We start from the raw sequence: 16159 nt of genomic DNA, 5'->3' as shown, positions 1-16159 counted from the left end.
CCTGTATGTGTGGATCCCGCAGGTCATGAGGCTGCCTGGAGTTCCCACATGACAAAGGAAATGTGGGCAAATTATCTCAGCTGCCCATCCACTATTTTAGAAATACTTCCCCTCTGGTTCTCCTAGATATTCTTATTAACCTATTCTTATTTTTGTATACTTTATTTCTGCAGAGTGTATAACCTACAAGTGCTCTGCAGTCGCTGAAAAGCAACCTCAACCACTAGTTAGTAAAAGTTGCATAGCGTATAATGGCTAATTTCAGTTTCTGGAAGATTTTTTTATTTCAAATAAAAAGGCTCTAACTTGCAGTTAACATAAGACAAGATTTTAAATATGCATTACTGGAAACTTCCACAAACCACCACAAGCATTGAAGGCACATAGCAGCAGCTCATTCCTACTCAGCACCACATTCCCATGCCTCCTAACCAGGAATATTTTGTATTTACTTTCTGCAGAGTGTATAATCTACAAGTACAGCGTAGTTGCTAGTAAGCAGACTCAATCATTTTTTCACCAATGGTTTCTCATTTTCTTGAAGTTAAACAGAACTATTATATATTTGTTTTGCATAGATGATCCATTAATCTGACATCTCATTAGAACATAGAACATTACAGCACAGTACAGGCCCTTCGGCCCACGATGTTGTGCTGACAACCCTTCCTTTCCACATAGTCCTCCATTTCTCTATCATTCATGTATCTATATAAGAGTCTCTTAAATGTCCCTAACGTATCTGCCCCCACATCCTCTGCTGGCAGCGCGTTCCACGCACCCACCACTCTGTGTGAAAAAAAAACTTACATCTGACATTCCCCTTATACCTTCCTCCAATCACCTTAAAATTATGCCCCCTCACGTTAGCCATTTTCACCCTGGGAAAAAGTCTCTGACTGTCCAATTATAAGGAATTATAATTGAAACCTGGAAGCTGTAGTATATTATGAATGTGCTTTTCCTTGGTGAATCCATGAGTTGTAAATATTCTGGGACAGAATCTAGGTTGGAGATGAAGATCAGTTAACAAACCCTGCTTGTACCATTCACTACGTTACTGGAAATTTAGGTCAAGTAATGTTGAATGCAAGTACTTAACCTTTGAGAACTCTAATATTACAATTTTTGCAGATTGTACAAATAAATTACCTAGTCAATGAATGAAAACTTAACAGACTTCAGAGCTCCAAAATGCTTCCTGGATTTACACCCATTTCAATCATTTGTTTCTGCTATGCTACAATGCAGTGAAAGAAATTGCTGAGAAGCCAGAAGATTTCAGTGATGCAGAAAAATCATTAGGGACCTCATTATATTAGTCCAGGAGTTTTGAGGCTATACACAAAATAGCAGACTTCACTGCTTTTGAATAAAAACAAAGGATAAATTTGTTATTGATTAAATCTGGGAATTTGCAGAGATTAGTGGGGTGGAGATGGGTGTGCAGGAATCAAGAACTGCAGCAAAAATAGATAAATAGTTTGGAAACTTCACTGAAGACAATTCCAAAATATTAGATCTATGTACATTTAACAATTGAAAGAAATTAGTAAATGCTTCTTAATCCTTCATTGGAATTCTGAAATGACTGCTTGTTATAAAAGCTTACAAAACAGGAGAGGGCACATCCCATATTTGCCAAAAAAAAGACCTATCAGCCTAATCCCACTTTCCAGTATCAGGTCCGTAGTCCTGAAGTTCATGGGTCTTCAAGCACATATTTAAACACTTTGAAATATAATCAGAAATTCTGCATCCACCCCTTTTGGGTAGGCAGTTCCAGACTCCTACCAGCCTCTGATTGTAAAACTTCTTTATCTCCCCTCAAGTCCTTCTACAAGTTAAATCTATGATCCCTGGTTTTGTGCCTTCTGCCAAAGGAAATTGGACTTTCTTATACACTCCTTAATTTTACACACCTCAAATGAAAGCCCCAGTTGATCGAATCTTACCTTGTATCGAAAATTTTCAAGTTCTGACGACATCTACAGTAATCTCCTTTGCATCCTCACCAGTCAAATAGCATCTTTTCTGACAAGGGATGACCATTCCTGTATGCATTAGTCAAACTTGGCTTAATAAGTGTTGTACAAAATTCTAGTGTAACCTCCCTGATCTTGTATTCTGGACCTTGGATCCAAACTATCTGAGTTCCTCAACATCACACAATATCCTTCTATTATAATGTATTCCCCTGCTTTTTTTGCATCTTTCTGAATTACACTTTACCGAATTAACTTCCATTTGCCACTTCTTCTGGCCAATGTGCAAGTTCATTGATATCCTCTTGCAATCTGTCCACCTCACCGTCAACTACGTGGCTATCTTTTTTAAATCATCTGCAACCTTTATCCTGCCCCTGATATTAATACATAACAAAAAAGCAAGTACTGAGTCCTGTAGAACTCATTGATAACAGCCTTCCAGTCAAAACAAGTCTACTTTTTGCTTCCTGCTACTGAGCCAATTTTGGATCCAATTTGCCATTCTCCCTTTGATCCCATGACTTGTGCTTTTTTTGTCCAGTTTTCTGTATGGAGCATTGTCAAAACCTCTGCTGAAATCTATATGAACCATATCAAATATATTCATCTCCTCAACTCACTAGATCTGTGAACTAACTGTAACTTCAAGTGGATTATTTTCATATTCTACTAAATTATCAAGTCTGTTTCAGTCCTTTGAAACTACATGACTTGGAAGCATTTTCTTAACAAAGTAGGCACTTCCCAAAGTGAATTGCTTGTTCATGTCCCAACTTGAACCTACAGACACAGGGTTGGTAAGTTGGTTTATTATTGTCACATGTACCAAGGTACAGTGAAAAACTTGTCTTGCATACTGTTCATACAGACTAATTTATTACACAGTGCATTGAGGTAGTACAAGGTAAAACAATAACAGAATGCAAGATAAAGTGCTACAGTTACAGAGCAAGTGCAGGCAGACAATAAGGTGCAAGATCATAACGAGGCAGATTGAGAGGTCAAGACTCTATCTTATCATACTAGGGAACCGTTCAATAGTCTTATAACTATTATTATAATTGGAGGTTAGCTTGTTCCTGTGGACCCAACTTTAATGAACATGTCCATTTCACCCCTACCATCCATGCACAACCAGAATAGTGGATGGAGATGTTAAAATTTTAAAATTCTGTCTCCCACCACCTCTTACCTGCTGATTTCCTGGCTGTTTATATTTTAACCATTCCATAATCAGCCCATCCACAAGGTACCCACAAAAGGCAGGCAAACACCTGGTAAACATTCAAGTGTCCCGGCCTGATGAAATTATCAGTGTCACAAAGTAGAATTACTCTGTGTTGGGGGAGTAAAATGCTGTCGGGCTGGCTGCAGATCCAGGATGGGAGGCTGCCCCCAACAAACGATTTGCCTTCAGCTCCTCAAAGTCCTCTCCAGGACCCCCTCAGGCTTCCCCTAGCCCGGTCCTGCCCACCAATCTTGCTGGAAGCCCCTCAATTCTCCAATCTCCTGTAAAACTGTCTTTACAGGTCCATTGGTGATACTATCTGGTTGTTAAGTTCTTTGAGAGTCATAGGGCATTACAGCATGGATACAGGTCCTTCAGCCCAATGAGTCCATGCTGACCACAGTGCCCACCCAGCTAGTTTGAATTTCCTGCATTTGGCCCAAATCCTCTCAGCCCCGCCTCTCCATGTACCTATCCAAGTGCTTCTTAAATTATACTATTGTACTTCCTCTGGCAGCTTGTCCCATATACTCACCACCCTCTGGGTGAAAAAGTTGCCCCTCGGGTCCCTTTTAAATCTTTCCCCTCTCACCCTAATCCTATGCCCCCTAGTTTTGGACTCCCCTACCCTGGGGAAAATACAGTTACCATCCACATTATCCATGCCTCTCATAATTTTAAACATTTCTATAAGATTGCTCCTCATTCTCCTATGTTCCAAGGAATGAGGACCCAGCCTGACCAACCTCTCCCAATAACTCAGGCCCTCTAGTCCTGGCAACATGCTCGTGAATCTTTTCTGCACTCTGTCCAGTTTAACCATGTCTTTCCTGTAACAGGGTCACCAAAACTGTACACAGTACTCCAAGTCCAGCCTCACCAACGACTTATACAACTGCAACGTAATGTCCTAGCTCCTATATTTAATGCTCTGACTGATGAAGGCCAGCATGCTAAATGCCTTTTTCACTGCCCTGTTTACCTCTGACGCCACTTTCACCAAACTATGCACTTGTACTCCTATGTCACTCTGTTCCATTACACCCCCCTAGCACCCTACCATTCAAAGTACAAGTCCGACATTGGTTTGACTTTCCAAAATGCATCACCTCACACTTATCTGTACTGAAATCCATTTGTCATTCCTCGGCCCACTTCCCTAACTGATCAAAATCCCCCTGTAATCTATGATAACCTTCTTCACTGTCAACATCTCTTCCTAATTTTGTGTCATCCGCAGACTTACTGATCAAACCTTGTGCATTCGCATCCTAATCATTTATATAAGTAACGAATAACGAGGGTCCAAACACCAACCCCTGCGACACACTACTAGTCACCAACCTCCATTCCGAGAAACAACCTTCAACCACCACCCTCTGCTTCCTACCTCTGAGCCAATTTTGAATCCACCTAACTAGCTCTCCCTGAATTCCATGGGACCTAACCTTCCACACCAGCCTACATGTGGGACCTTGTCGAAGGCCTTGCTAAAGTCAAAATAGACAACATCCACTTATTCCTGACCACTAAATTATTATCCCTGCCTACTGACATGGGATGTAATGTGGTTGGGAATCAGTGAAGAGTTATTTAAATGAGACTTTTCTTGGTTTGCTACGCATTTTCTAGCTCTCATGCTAATATTGAGGCCTATGACTCCAATACATCTCAAATCTCTGGCTTCAGTTTTTAGCTATTTGGCCTAAAAATTTGATATCCGAGTCTGGCAACTTCTTCAACAGACTTTGATACAGATGTATCAAAAGGACTGCAAGCTTGTACTTTGCAATAACTTAGGTTAGGTGACTTAATGTTAATTGGTAAATCATGACTGATGCCTTGGTTACCCATCAATCAGTACCCGAGTCCAGGGGTCCTCTACACCTAGTTGACTTGTCTTTCTGACCCCAGCCACAATAATTGCCGGTCAGTAGTTTATTTTATGAAAAGCAATATCATAACACAGAAAAGAATGCACTTACCTTGTATCAGTGCTGACAGCTTTGTAGATTCTGTGATTATGTTTTCCTCTGGTATCAGTTACACTTAGTTACACAGATGACAATTTGTAGCATGTGGAGTAAGCTGCATGCTCACTAGTGATAATAGATAAGAATAAGACACAGTTATTAGCAACTTGTTTTATAAAGGCATAGAAATTTGTGCTATTTGTCAGAGGAAAATAGTGGAATATGCTCTTGTAGTTTTGTGTTATTTCTTGTGTTTAACTTGTGCCTTGGAAGCCTGCTTTCAGTGGTTCAGTTGAGGACCCTAATTTTACTTTCCAAATACTTTCCTGCTCTTTAGAAATGGGATTGGTTCCATATCTATGGGTGACAGATGCTCATTATGTGTCTTGTCACGAACCAGCAACAAAAGAAACACACAGAGCATGATTCAGTGTTAAAAACTATTTTATTAATTACTACTTATGATAATACGTAAAATAAAAGTAAAAATGTTAGTATGTTAGAATTCAAAAATGTGAAACCTCGAACGTTAACCCCAAAACTAAACTCTTTGTGTGTGTGTGTGACAAAGTCCCAAACTCCAAGTTCCGGAATGGTTCTTAAAGTTCAGTTCCGCAAGCCATAAGGTGAAACATGAGCAAGGGCTTCTTCAACAACCACCGTTGTCTGAAGATAAGACGTAGACGTAGAGAACATAGAGAGAGAGTACATACAAAATCCAAATGTTCCACGATGGAACCCAAACGACACTCCAGTGTTTACTCGGTAGTGACTTCCTCACCCCGAAAAGCATCCGAATCGTGGTCGTCCACACAAATATACCTGTTTCCTTCTACAGGTCAGCAACAAAGTGAACTCCACCGGATTACTTCCAACTTCCATACATGGATTTCAGTGGCAGACACAGTTATTGTTTCTCATCCATTGATAGAGAAAACAAGCAGGCTGGTGTCTCTCTCCCTTCTCTCTCTCTCTCTCCTTCTTCTTACTTCTTCAACAACGTCATTACGTCCTTTATCTTCTATTGACGTAAGCACGCCCCACACACACATACACACAAACTCTATCTTAAAGGGACTTTCACTGAGTCCGTAACAGTCTTAATCAAATAAAAATAAAGCAAAGCAGAAGAAAAAAATTCAGAATTTAAAAATGACCATTAGACAGGAGTCATGCCATTCAAGACATTATCATAAGACCCAAAGGGAAGGGAAAACGTTAAAGAGAAGCATACCCTGGCATATCTGAAATGCAACTGCTATCTAATTGATTTAAGATTTATTTTTTCAGTCATTCATGGGAAGTGGACTTTTCTGGCAAGGCTAGCCTTTATTACCTACCATCAACTGTCCCTTGGAAGGTAATACAGATCCATCTTCTTGAACCATTGCAGTTGATTTGAGGAGAATACAACCAAACTTTTAAAGGCAGTTTTACACAACTGAGTGGCCTGCTGGACCATTTCAGAGGATAGTTAAGATTGGTGAGAAGTTTTACATAGGTGAAAATCAAGTAAAGACAACAGATGACCTTCCCTAAGAAAAATCATCAGTGAAACAGATGTACTTTTTTTCTTGGTCGTGATTACTAATTCTTATTTTCATTCCAGATTTATTGAGTTAACAGTATCTAAATTCCCCAACTGCAGTAGTGGAATTAGAATTCCTGCCTCTCGTCCTTTAGTACAATCCTCTGGATTACTAATATAACCACTGTACCGCTAATTTTAAAATTTAATTTTGAGATTTTCTGCTCATGAGCAATATATTCCTTACCATTTTCAAAAGCAATATAACTTACAGCTATTCAATGACATTCTATATTGACTTTCATTCCAGTAGTCAAATTGGCATTTTAAAAATAGAAAGGCTGAATTTACAGAGAGTATGGACTTAATAGCATCAAAAAATCATTTTGACATTAGCTCACGCAAAACCCCGAGACTTAAGCACATTTTATAGCTACTAAGTTCCAATATTATTTGATAAACAATCATGTCAGGCTCTCTCTAGGCCCAGAATTGGGATCAGACCAACAATACATGGGTGAAACTGGAAAGGAATTGGTAAGACAGCTAATTATCATAAAATAGTTGCCAGTATTAGTCCTGTTGATTGGAAAGTTTCCTACCCTTGAAAACCCAGTACAAAAACAGATAATTCTGGAAATACTCAGTGGGTCAGGCTGGATCTGTGGGAAGAGAAACAGTCAACATTTCAGGTGAAAAGTCCTTTGTCAGAACTGAAAAGGAGGCAGAAGAAGCTTATAAAGCTGCTGGGAGGATGGGCGTGGGGATGTTTCTGACAGGGTAAAACCAGGTGATCATGGGGACCAGCTGTAGACAAGGTTATCTGGTCAATGAGTGAATGAGAGCTGTTGGAGAGTGAGAACCAAGACAAAAGAACCCAGACAAAAGAATGCAGGAATTGTGAAATGCAGAGCAGAAGGAGGCCTTCAGGTGAAAGCCTGGTGTTCCTGATGATATTTAAAGGCAGACTGCATCTCGCTTCAGGCAGGCAAAAGGCAACACGGAATATGGCAGGAAAAGCTTTAAGCACTTTTCCATTACTGTGGATGAGGTTTTGGTTGAACACCTAGAAGTAAAAAACTATGTTGAAAAAGTTGCAGTGGTCACTGGTGGGAGAGAGCATCATCATCAGGAACATACAGCAGATCCAGACATGGCCATAGTCATTAATGCAAAATGCCTATTGCTTTCCTCACATCACTTCACGCATAATGCTACACTGCCTGAAGTCCCGGCTCTCATCACCCTTCCCTCAGCTGATTACCCTTCAACTCTTGCTACTGATTCCACAATCTCTATTGTCTACACTCCTCACTGTTACTGACTTCACTTCTGCACACCAACATGACTATCTGACCTGACACGCTCGTCATTAAGCAACAGACAATCAGCTGGAGGAACCCAGCAGATCAAGCAGCATCTGTGGGGTGGGGTGGGGGGGGGGGGGGTGGAATTGTTGACGTTTTGAGTTAACCAGATTCCAGCATCTGCAGTCTTTTGTGATTCCATTTTACACTCATCATTAAAGCAGCTCAAAAGGTGACAACAAACATTTTCCCATCTTTTCTGCAACTAAGCTGGTGAACTATTGTAAAGATGGGACACACATTGATTCAGACCCTCTCTCTATTCAAGTAGGAAGTCCCTGGACTATTCTGGAATTCCTTCACAGGTACACTCCTAAATATTTAATACTTTGAATTACCTAGGATTGATTACCTCTTCGAAATCTATTACAATATTTCCTTAATTAAATTTTAGACATTTTAACATACTATCACTTCACCACCTTTACAATAATGTTTTTATTTCTCAATAAAATGTATATTCACTGAGAATTCTGAAATATTTCTTTAACTATTTGTCATTGCTTCCCTACCATCATACCTTTTAACCTAATTTCCCAATCTACTTTAGCCAACTCATCCTTCAGTTCTTCATAATTGCCGTTTCGAAGCTAAGTTAGTGACTTTCAATCAAATATGACCTTCTATTACGTGATCACTATTCTCCAGAGGATCATTCACTACAAGATTACTGATTATGTACATGACCATATCTAAAATAGCCTGTTCCCATTATTTATTCGATAATGCCAGTTTTGTAGATGTTATCAAATGATAACTTCTGCATTATCATATTTCCCTACTATTTTAAATTATCTTTTCTTTCCCCACTCCTCTGTCCCACCAAGTAGGTTCACCATTATTGTGACATGCATGAAATTATTATCACAATTAACTATTCTTTGGCTATACCACACGGTTGGAATTTTTCTAAACCATGAAGCTGAGTGCTTTAGTGTAGTGAGATTAATTAATTGTATTTCATCTAGATGATGCGGTGGAGCCAGATTTAATCCTGTGAACCTAATTGATTTTAAAATGTAAATTTTCTCCAACAATAATCTCTGCAATACCAGGAACATCCTACCCACTTCTTGTTCAATCTAATACTACACAGTTTAAAAAAATACACAAATTGTATAAACATCCTATCCAGCAATGAACTTGATTGAATGACAGAGCTGGATAATTGAATGAGACCCACATGCATTCCCATGTACTGTGCATTTAAAATAAATGACCTAGAACATTGCTTGCCACAATTAATTTGTTTCTGTAAAACAATACAGCAGTTGACATCAGCATAGACACAGAAGCATGCACAGGAAAGATAGGAATATTCATGCCTCAGTGCCCACATTACACAATCTCTGCAATGGAATCCATCATCTTATAATGTTGTAAGTCTTCAAAATGTATTGAATTTTACTACTTTACCTTGATTTAATTTTACATTTCAAAGAATCTGTGTGCAATAAAATGCATCACATGAATTATTGCTGAACAATGACTGCCTTCACTAATAGCTGCTTTCAATTTAATGTCAAGCAAATCGTCAAGCATTTGGAAATAATTTCTTGACATTGTGAACTGATTTTTCACAGACTTTTAGTTTTATCTTTCATGAAAATACTGCTGACCTAAAATTCCAATTCTACATCATTGTAGCTAAAAAATGATTGCAAAGCCTTCAGCTGGTCTTACTGGAAGTTAAGAGCATAGGATTGTACAGCATTGGAAAAGATAACTTAGATTGGTCATACCTCAGTGCTCAAAAGTCTGTATCTCCATTATATTCTGTAGACTAGCTATAAATCACTATCATACTCTCCCTTACTGACAATTAAACTGATCTTTAAGCACACCATTCCAAACATTCATAATCCTCTGCAAAATAGTTCATTGTTTTCACTTTCCACTTCTATATTTCAGCCTATGCCCACTCACGATTATCCCAGAAACACATTAATGAGTGCCCCAGGCTTCAACATGTGGAAATGCTTAAGGATTTTCATTGCCTCATAAGGTATTTTCAGTCTTCTCTTGCCTACAGTAATGAATGTTTAATATAATATCTTATAGTAGTACAGAGACACAAAAAACTGCAGATCCAGGGTGAGTCCAAATGCAAACAAGAGGAACAGTGCCTCATATTAAACCTCGTAGTCTACAACCCAACGGCATGTGTCTAATTTCAGGTAACCTGCACTCCCCTGTTTCTTTCTCTTCTCAATCTATCCTGGTCCTCTTGCACACCCCCTTTCCAAAGCCACCCCTCCCCAGCCCTGGTTTCCCAGTTTCCTTCCTCTCCTTCATCTGGTCTGCCTGTCACCCTCACACTCTACCCACTCAGTCGTCCCCTATCCCCTGCCCTGCCCGCACTACTCCCCTTTTGCCCAGCATTCCTTGCTTAACTGGTTCCACTCACCATCTTCCTTTCATATCAGATTCCATTATCTGCAGACAAAGCTCCACCAGTCACCTCCCAGCCTCTGTCACTATCTCGCCCCTCCCTCCCCCATCTGGTTTCATCTACCCATCAACTTCTCCTTACCTGGATCTACCTATCACGTGCCAGCTCCTGCCTCACCCCTGCTGCCCCTCATCTCTTTATATTAGCTATCAACCCTTTACACTCTCAACCCTGATGCAGAAATGTCAACCCAAAATGTTGACTATCTCTTTGCCTCTACAGATACTGCCTGACCTGTTGAGTTCCTCCAACAGTTTGTTCTTTATATGGTTGTACAATGGCTCTAGGTCCAGACCAGCAGCCCGAAGTTTGTTAGCTTAAATTCCACCACAGCAAAGACCAAAATTTAATTCAATAAATTTGGGACCACAGTGGAGAAGTGGTCATTCCATGTTACAGATTGTATGCTTTAACACCTAGTAAAACGTGGTCCTGCCATCTGCCCCTGGATTTAGACTATCTGGAGGGTGCAGGAGTCCTGAGCAGTCAATTCAGTAAATTCTAACCTCCATCCCCATCACCCAGGAATTTTTCTAGTGATCTGGACATGCTGGTGGTTGCTTTCACCAGTAAGCTCTGATCTCAGATCTCCGACACACGACTAAAGGCCCTAAGATGCCTGCAACTTCATTTTCTACCCTTCTGCCAGCAATTACTCCCCTGTGGTAACTATAAGTGTATTAATGACCATACTAGCACTCATGAGCCTGAACAGGGGCAGTGTGCCAAGTGTACTATTCCAGTATGGCACTTGGGCAAAGAAAATCAGGAAAAAAAGCATAAAATTTATGGCATAACTTGTAAAGTATCAGATTATCCCTGTAAAATGCTAGCCATTATATATATTGTGGATGTCCATAGGGCAATTCTTTTAATTGAAGGAAGCAAAATGACAAAATTCAACATTGTCATATGTGGGTTTTGGCATTTTGGGTGCCATATTTGCTCACAAATTTGTGGTGTAAGTTGCGCTAGATGCAATATTGATGATGCAATTCATGTATGCTCCTGCAAATGTCATCTGACAAACATTGTGCAGGCTTTTTAATAGTCGTGATGCCTTCATTCTGCAGTTATCCACTGTAGTGCAGGTTGCTCTGCATTTGCGCTACCCATACAACCCAAATGTTGACTAATTAGTGACCAGGGCTATCGATGCATTGATCCTGGTGCACAACCCATGTACATGAGATCAATGTGTGCAACAACATCATGTTGAAAGACAAAATAATATATTAGCTATCACTGCTGTGCTGAAGCACTGACACCACTGCTTGGACTGCCCTTTAGGAGCCCTGCAGCATTTGGCACAGCAAACATTAAGATTTGTGGTGGTCTTCACAATTTCACCTTCAAGAAAATAAAACAGAAACCTATTATCTAAATGGTGGGAGATTGCAGAGCTCCAACATGCATAGGAATTTGAGTGTTTTGGTGCATAATTTGCAAAAAAACTAGTTTGCAGGTACAGCAAGTAATTAGGGAGGCTAACAAAATGTATACTGCAAGGGGAATTGAATACAAAAGAATAGAGGATATGCTTCAGTTGTATAGGGCATTAGTGTGACCACATCTGGAGTTCTGTGATGGTATTTGTCTCTTTATTTAGGAAAGGACATAAATACAGAGACTTGCTGGACTAATACTTAGAATGGATGGGTTGTCATATGAGGAAATGTTAGAGAGGCTTGTAGCCACTGGAGTTTAAGAGAGTGGGAGGGCACTTGATTAAAACACATGATATATTCTCATGGGGGAATATAGAACCACGAATCACTGTTTAAAAATAGGCGTTCACCCATTTAATACAGGGATGAGGTTAATTTTTTTTCTCTGGAATTCTCTTCCTCAAAAGATAGTGCAAGTATGTCTTTGAATATTTTGAAGGCAAAGGTTGATAGGATCTTGATAGGAAAGACGAGGCAAGATTGCTGTGGGTAGATGGGAATGTGGAGTTGAGGTTACAATCAGATCAGTTTTGATCTTATTAAATGATAGAGCAGGCTTGAGATGCCAAGTGGCTATGCCTGCTAATTTGTATGTTTGTTTGCAAGTTTGCATGAGGTAGCAGAATCAAAGTTGTTACAGAACTAGTTCAGTAGGAGATATAGATTCCTGTCAGATTTTAGAAATTCAGGCTTGAAATACATGCAAAAATATGATCTGTCTATTATTTCAAAACAGAATTTAACTTAATACATCAAAATACATGCAATAATTTTGGCTGCTAACAGAATAAAAGCACTTGACCAGAAAGTTATTGACTAGCTTCATTGCAGTTTAAATCAAATTGTTTGTTTGACAGCACCAATACAATCCATAAAATAACATACAAAATCTTGGTGTTGATAGACAAGGTGGATTTGTAAAGGATGTTTCCCCTTGAAGGAGAATTTAGAACTTAGTCGCTCCCTAAAGGGTCACTCATTTCAGACAGAACCATAGAACCATACAGCACAAATATCTGGATCATCCATAACCAAGTGGGAAGTGCTGGAAGACTGGAAGGTGGTTAATGTTGTGCTTTTATTTAAGAAAGGCTGCAAGAAATAGCCTGGGACCTACAGACAAGTGAGACCAACGTCAGGGGTGGGTAGGTTATTGGAGTGGATTCTGAGAGACAGCATCTGCATGCATTTGGAAAGGCAAGGACCAATTAGGGGTAGTCAGCATTGCTTTGTGTGTGCAAAATCCTGTCTCACGAATTTGATTGAGTTTTTTGATGATGTGATCAAGGAATAGATGAAGGCAGTGCAGGAGATGTTGTCTGCATGGACTTTAGTAAGGGCTTCAAGGTACCACATTTTTCCTTCAGAGGTTCATGAGTATTTGGAACCCTCTTCCTCAAAGGGCAGTGGAAGTAGAGTCTTTGAATATTTTTAAGACAAAGGTAGATAGATTCTTGATAATCAAGAGGGTAAATGGTTACCAGGGAGTTGAAGTTACCATTCAATCAATCATGTCCTTATTAAATGGCAGAGCAAGCTTGACGGGCTGAGTGGCTTACTCCCACTTCTAATTAGTATTCTTGTATGTCACTGGGAGTGTTAAAATGAACCATTTTAGACATGGTATATTCTCTTCTTGCTCTTCCACCACTACCTGGGCAGGTTGCAGTCCTTTAATAACATACAAATAAGTGTATCCTTGAATCAACTGGAACTTGTAAATCAGAAAAATAATGTTGGGACATGGGGAAGTGGGATAAGAGAAAGAGAACTGGAAATGAGGATACTGTTCTATTGTTTCAGCCCCATTTCTGGCAATGGTCTCAGTTGTGGCTATTTCCAATATGATAATACTGTGTGGGAGATATTTGTCAAGGTGATACAGTCTGGTTTATCCCTCACAAATTAGCTGTTGCTGCCTCTGATTGTGCTTGACCTGGAAGCAAAAGGAAAGAATTCTAATGAACATGCAATGTGTTTGGTTAATAGACCTATAAGGGTAGAATAACTGTGTGTACAATATTCCAGATGTGTGAGAAAGGCTGGCAACAGTGAGTTTCTAATAGTGCAGTGAAGCATATGAAAGCTCTGATTAACAGAGATTGTTAGAAGGTGAGTGATTGGGTTGTGCTGTAGAAGCGTGCAGAAGATGGATTTACTGATCTTTACTGTGTGAGAGATTATTGAATGTTTTACATTAGTATATCCAAGCCTTTAAAACTTGATTTCTGGCAGTGACCAATACAAGTTATCTCTTCCTCTGTCTTCATACTGTGTGTTTGGCTGACCTCCTGGTTCCCTGAAGATAGATTACATCTCTCCTACTTTGCACCTCTCCACTCTGATATGCCATCTATGTTTTCTTTGATATCAGACTTTGTTTTATGATAACTTCCACCAGTTACTGCAGCCAAAATACATTTCACTTTTCAGAGATGGAGGCTGGCTTTAAATAATGCAGGATAGTTTTAAGTGCTTCCAGTCACTCATAATATTGGCAAGCTGCTGATGCATGCAGCAAATGATTAGTCCAATTACCATTGGCTTAGCTTTCCATGTGTGGTTTAAACAACCATTGCCAAACCTCTGCATCATACGGGGGGGGGGGGGGGGGTTTTGAATTTAACTAACTGCAGCCTCTATAAAATAAATAGTGTATCATGACAGTATTGATTTGATCTTTAAGGAATACATTTAATATTGCACCACTAAAGCCTTCATCATTTATGGTTTTGTAAAATCATGTAAGGGACTCAAACTATCTGCTTCTATCAAAAGTTAAAATGACTAAATCTTCTTGCTTTAAAAAGAATTGAAGACAGAAATAGACAATGCTGAGGTAGTGTGGTGTACCCACTCCAATTGGAGTTAATTAAATTATTTAACTCTATATAGGGCAGTGAACCATGTGTTTGATCTCCTACATCTCACAGTGAGTAAAATAATCTGATGTACTACAGAATACCAAAGAATACTGACTTTATAACTTTGTCTCAATGCTAAATGCAATTACTTGTGGGGGAGCAATGGGGGATGAAATAGATAGGCACTCACTGTAACCATGGATGCAAATTATCTTAGCACAAAATTCTCATGTGGTGAATAAATATTCATAATAGTCCCAAGATGGTGATTAAAAATTGATTTTAACACAACTGAGATACTGGCCTTTGAGGAATGTAGAGTAGAAATCTGGTGAAGGAATATGCAGAAATCCTGTAGAATAATTACCCTTTGGCTATCAATGAACATGCTAAAAGTTTATATAAATAAAATGTAGTTTCCTTCATTTTATAAGAATAAATTCATTGTTTTCTATGAGTAAGAGGAGAAAAAATAGAATTCTAAAATAAAAACAAAATTCTGACCAAATGAGCATTTTCTGTTTTTGTTTTATGATTCAATGTTTTTTTTGAGACAACAGAATTATCCTCTCCCTGGCATCTGTCTAGAGGAAAATGACACTTTGTGCTGGGAAGAGGTCTTGAGGCTACATGATTCTCTACCACTTCCCAAATGGTCAGTTAGCTGGATTGAAAAGAATTCAATGAATGAAAATATCCAGAACCTGATTTCAGTTTGCTACCATCCTTTCACACTCTACCCCCCAGCATTTGTTAAGTCATTAGCCCTGTGTATTGGGCTGCTTCAGAAGCCACTGTGACTCACTCACTTTTAAGCATGCACCTGATTATCATTCTAGGCACATTTTCTGACTTGTGAGTTCACAATTAGTAACAGAGAGAATTGACACTGAGACTTCAGAATTGATTGCTCACCTCATTTATGCTCTCAGGATATTTTGGTGGATGAGATTAAGTCTCTTGCTGTTCAAAAGAAGGCCAATGGGTTTTTAAATAGCTTTTTAATTAAACAGTGAAGAGCATAGATCAACCCCGGAGATTCTGTCACATGCGATGAAAACACACATAGTAGAACATGATAATCTAAATTCCAAATTTAAACATTGACAAATATCATCCTCTTTCAGGTTCAACATTAGCTCCACCAGAATATCATGACACTTTTAATCAATTTCATATGAAATAACTGAATTGAATTCCCAGTGTCCTCAAAAATCTATCATGTTTTAATGCATCAGCCATCGATTTGATCAGCCACATGTGTTAATTGTGAAAGTAATTTGGTTTTCCTATTGACTTTTTTTTATAAGG

The sequence above is a fragment of the Pristis pectinata genome, chromosome 1, assembly GCF_009764475.1.
Source record: "Pristis pectinata isolate sPriPec2 chromosome 1, sPriPec2.1.pri, whole genome shotgun sequence".
NCBI lineage: Eukaryota > Metazoa > Chordata > Chondrichthyes > Rhinopristiformes > Pristidae > Pristis > Pristis pectinata.
This window is presented reverse-complemented; position numbering follows the sequence as displayed.